A 4,833-nucleotide genomic window follows, 5' to 3' on the forward strand; every position below is an offset into this window, starting at 1 on the left:
ACCTACTAAGTAGGTGACAACATTTTCCTTGGTGGAAAGTGCATTAGGTAATGATATTTTTCCTATGCACTCATCAACAACACTGTCCCTGTCCAAGACATGGCCATGAGTTAGCTCATGTTCTGTCTGGGGGGGGGGTGCACAGTCACACCTCTCCCAGTCACCCCTTGTTGATTTTAAGCTACTGAAACTACTCTTTGTGTTGCTCGGTGACTATTAACTATATTTGACAAAAAGAATGTTTTCCGTGTTCTGGTAAGGAAATCCTCTGTCAAGATAAACAGCCCTTCCCCTCCTGTCCTTCAACTTGGGTCTTGCCAGGAAGGTCTAAATAGGTTCTCTGTAGTCATTTTCTTTTCAATATTTCACACTGGAGTTCAGTTATAAACTTGAAGCCAGAAAAATTAACTTCTGCTGAAAGACCACAGAACCCACAGAATAGAGAGCTATTTTAGGTTCAGGTATCCAGCCCCAGACCTCTTTTAGACATTTTGTGTCTAGGGAAATGTCCTTTCTCTTTCTTCTTCTTTTCTGTCCTTTTCCTATGCAATTAATTTAATAAATATGTCTCTCTCTTGAATTTTTGTGAATATAATTTTCTACCCAAACACGCAGCTCCTCCGTTTTTCTGTTCCAAACTACTTTATGAAGGACCTGGTTCGCCATTGAGCTGAAATCTACACTTAATCCTTTATGATGCTACTGAACGATGTTTGGAGATGACTTTTGTCTTTTTGTTACAGCAAATAGCTGCTCTTGCCGCTCTGGGGGGAGTGGGGGTGCCTCATGCTACTGCTGCAGATGGGCTGTAACTCCACACACAGGTGGTGTCTCAAGGAACATGAAAACTCGTTCGGGGCCCATTACATGAATAGGAGCTACCATCCTCATTCCAGCTTTCTCTCCCTTCACCCCTTGCACTCTTTGTGACTTCTTTTCTTCTTCCCAGTGGCCATTGATGTGAATTCTTTCTGCGAGGCCCACCACCTAGAAATTGGGGCAGTGGTGAGAAGGGGGTGTGTGGCAGGGAAGGGGAGCAGACGATCTTTTGCCTTTGGATTCACACATCAGAAGAGCCATCCTGCCCACAGATTCTTGCCTTTTGGAGAGGGCTGAATTCTCTGCTGCCCTTGCTAGGCCCACACAGTGACTTCTGCAGCTGGAATCTGACTTGGATGCTAAGGGTGCCTGCAGAAAGTGATCTGAGCCCAATCAGAAAGTGAGTTGGGAAAAAGAAGTGAGTCTGACTTCTGGGTGAGGGGTATCATGAAGCCTTGGGGCCCCATAATGCTTCCCCTTGTGACTCTGCACATCTCAGGGATGGAGGCTTGAGACTGCGGCAGCCAGGGCCTCCTGTCCATCTGGCTATTTCCTCATTGCATCTGATTGAACTATTTTGTGCTTCTCTAAGACCCAGGAAAGTGTGGAATTCTGAATTATGGTCCTGGGCTGCCCGTATCACACCTGAATGTGCTTGGCAAGAAGAGGGCACTCAGCCATTGAAAATCGCTTCAAGTTTTCCTGGGCAGTAAATGGTAAGGAAATGGAACTCATAACGTTAAGTCTGGAAGAGGAGAAGTGGCTGTTGTCTCTCACCCCATCACATATTTATTCTTCCATTTAATGAATGTTCGCTGAGGACTTTCTCTGTTCCAAGGACTGTGCTGAGTGGCTGGGCTTCAAGCCTGAAGTACCGTCCTTCTGCATTGTCTCCAATGTACACACACGCTCACACACATATGCACACCTAATTTATTATTATTGTTATAACTATTTGCATCTGCCCTCTACATCCCAACCTCTTACTTTTAGGCCATTGTCTCATTATTATTAGTTCTAACTTAGAAAGTTTAAATAAGTCTCTATTGTCCGCCCCTCCCCCCCTTCCCATCACTCTCCCTTTCCACAATGGCGTCAATTTAATCTCTCATTAAGACAGTGATGTATGCTGGGAAGATCATGGGGATGGGAGCAGTGAGAAGCGTTAGGACCCTGGGGTTATGATCGCTGTTCTGTCTCAGTTACTTTATCTATAGAACACAGGCTTAGCAGGGTGGGAGGATTAGGTGACTTTTCATTTCCCTTCCTGTATTGATTTTCAGTGATTCCATTTCCTGCCTCCCCAGCTAGGACCCCCCCCCCGCCTTCCCACACCCACTTCCAGCTTCAACAGCCAACTATGGCCCAGAGGACATGATGCAAACTCATTTGTTGCCTATTCCTTTTTTTTTTTTTTAAAGATTTTATTTATTTATTTGACAGAGAGAGGAGACAGCCAGCGAGAGAGGGAACACAAGCAGGGGGAGTGGGAGAGGAAGAAGCAGGCTCCCAGCAGAGGGGAGCCTGATGCAGGGCTGGATCCCAGGACCCTGGGATCACGCCCTGAGCCGAAGGCAGATGCTTAACGACTGAGCCACCCAGGCGCCCCGCCTATTCCTGACCCTACCAGTGAGGTCCCTTGCAGAGCCCTACCTGCGTCCTGCATATGGAGCCTCCAGGACAGCACACTCCTGTTCTGTTGGCTTTTCCCACTTTCCTTCCTGTCTATTTGCTCATAAGGTTCTCCCTATTTACAAAGCCACATCTGTGTCCAGATCGTCCTCATCTTTCCAAGGCAATGTCCTCCAGGAAGACTTCTCTCTTTTTACGCAATTGACACTACTACCCTTTCTCAGTCTCACAGAGATTGAGCCTTTCATGTGGCACACATACATACAAACACACATGCATACATAACTAGGCATCACGTACATGTATGACGTAGAGGTATGTATGTACATATCCATCTATCTGTTTACATCTTTATTATAAATTCTGTTCCCATGTCATTTTGTATCTAGGATGTATGACATGAAAAATACTCAAGAATGGGCATTCACAACTCTTCTTCACTTAGAAGAATTCACAGCATTTTTTTCCACCTTGAGGACTTCTGTATACTCTAGGTCAGCACACAAACTTTTATTTGACAGAATCTGCGTGATGGGAGAGGGGAAATATCTGTATTGATTTATTTTAGAAAGCTATGTGTAGAAAAGAATGTAGTTAATCGAGAAGATTAGAAGTTTCATTTCCCTGCTGTAAAACTTGAGCTCCATGAAAGCAGGGATTTCGTGTGACATGTTCTCCAGTTTATCCCTGTTCTTGAAATGCTTGCCACACAGTAGGTGTTGTTTCGAATGTGTTGAAAGAATGAGTGACATTGGCCCATACCAGGTGGGCTGTGGGTGAAGGGAGAGATCTTGGAAGTTGAGGGAGGCGGGTGGTGCTGACATGTGGCTGCTATGCATGTGAGCTTTTGAGAAAGATGGGAAAAGGTTTTAGATTTTGCTGTGAGTTATGAACAAATCCTTCCTTGGCTCTTTTTTTTTTTTTAGATGCTAGTAAAGATTCAAAAGATTGACAATGATTTCTTGGATGTTGGACCGATGTTTCACTGAATGAGGTAGCATCCCATAATCCCTTGCAAGGGAGGGGAGTCCCCGGAAATGAGGCACAGGCCCCCACAGGAGGGGGTGCTGCACTGAGTGGGGAACAGGAGAGGTCCCCTTCCTCATGTGCATTTTTGCCACCACAGGCGAGACCTTGGAGCATGCAAGTTCAGCCATGGGAAGGCGGGTCACCTTCCTGGAGGAAAGACCTAATTCCCAGGTACTGTGGCTCATTGGCTATTTTGGATACCTCTGGTCACTGGTTCTGTTGTGGCTCAGGGATGTTCTGCTTGGAATGAATAAGCAGAGTGCCGGGAGGTGCATCCACACTCTGTAGGGGACCCTAGGAAGGAAGAGAATCTCAGCAGATAAAAACTTAATGGTCTGCAATTTGAAAAAATAAGATGTATCACAGTGGAGGTGGCTCTTTTCTTGTGTTTGGGTCAAGGAATCAGAATTTAAGATTTCAAAAATTTTTCTACGACAAAGCAGTGGTTTGAGTGTAAAAAATGGCCAGATATATAGAAGAGGGGCTGCTCTCTAGATGAAAGAGAAATATATCTGTTGTCCCTTATTTATTCATGCATTCATTCATTTTGCAAATTTGTACTGAGTACCCACACAGTGGGTGTTGGGGGTACAGTGGTGAATAAGAGCATCCTAGACTCTGTCTCCTACCCAGGAGTTTATAGTCTTGTGGGGAATAGACATTAAGGCCAGCAGAGCCTAGTGTGATGCATGATTTTGAACAGGAAAGTAGAGGGAACATGGGAGCCTCTAACATTACAGAGCCCCTTACAGACTGAGAGGTTCTGTAAGACATGTTTGAGAAAGTGACCATTAATTTGAAGGTTGAATTTGGGAATTGGAGTTCATCAGATAAAACAGAGGAGGGTTCCAGGAAGTGGCAGTAGTGTGTTTTAGCCTCAGAGGGGAAGACTGTAGTCCCTTTGAGAGTGGAAAGATGTTCAGTTGGTGGCAGTGGGGATAGGAAGGGAGGGTGGCTGGAAGCAAGGCTATGTGTAAGGATTCTGGACTCTATCCCAAAGGCACTGGGAAGTTATTGAAGGATATTGCATTGTTTAGGTGCTGTGAATTCTATGACACCATGATACTAGTTTTCTAGGGCTGATGTGATTAAGACCACACACTTGGTGGTTTAAAATAACACAGTTCTAGAGGTCCAAACTGGGGCCTCTGTCAAGGTGTTGACAGAACTGTGTTTCTTCTGAAATGGGAGAATCCTTTATCGTGCCTTTTCCTGCTTTAGAGGCCACCTACATTCCTTAGCTAGTGTCTTCCTCCTATTAGGATATGGACATGTTTGGGGCTGTGACTCTGCTGACCACAGATATTAGGCCTGGAAGTGACACTATCTGATTAGCGTGTATTCCACGAGGAT

At 45.2% G+C, this 4,833-nt stretch overlaps 1 long non-coding RNA gene across 1 annotated transcript; it reads left to right on the forward strand.

The window, feature by feature from the left end:
• The first annotated feature begins 1,333 nt into the window (after positions 1–1,333).
• Positions 1,334–4,372, forward strand: LOC117801431. The gene is made up of 3 exons (XR_004623932.1): positions 1,334–1,535; positions 2,841–2,945; positions 3,378–4,372. It is a non-coding gene; the product is annotated as an uncharacterized LOC117801431 (long non-coding RNA).
• Positions 4,373–4,833: the final 461 nt, after the last annotated feature.

This window comes from Ailuropoda melanoleuca, chromosome 1 (genome assembly GCF_002007445.2).
Source record: "Ailuropoda melanoleuca isolate Jingjing chromosome 1, ASM200744v2, whole genome shotgun sequence".
Lineage (NCBI taxonomy): Eukaryota > Metazoa > Chordata > Mammalia > Carnivora > Ursidae > Ailuropoda > Ailuropoda melanoleuca.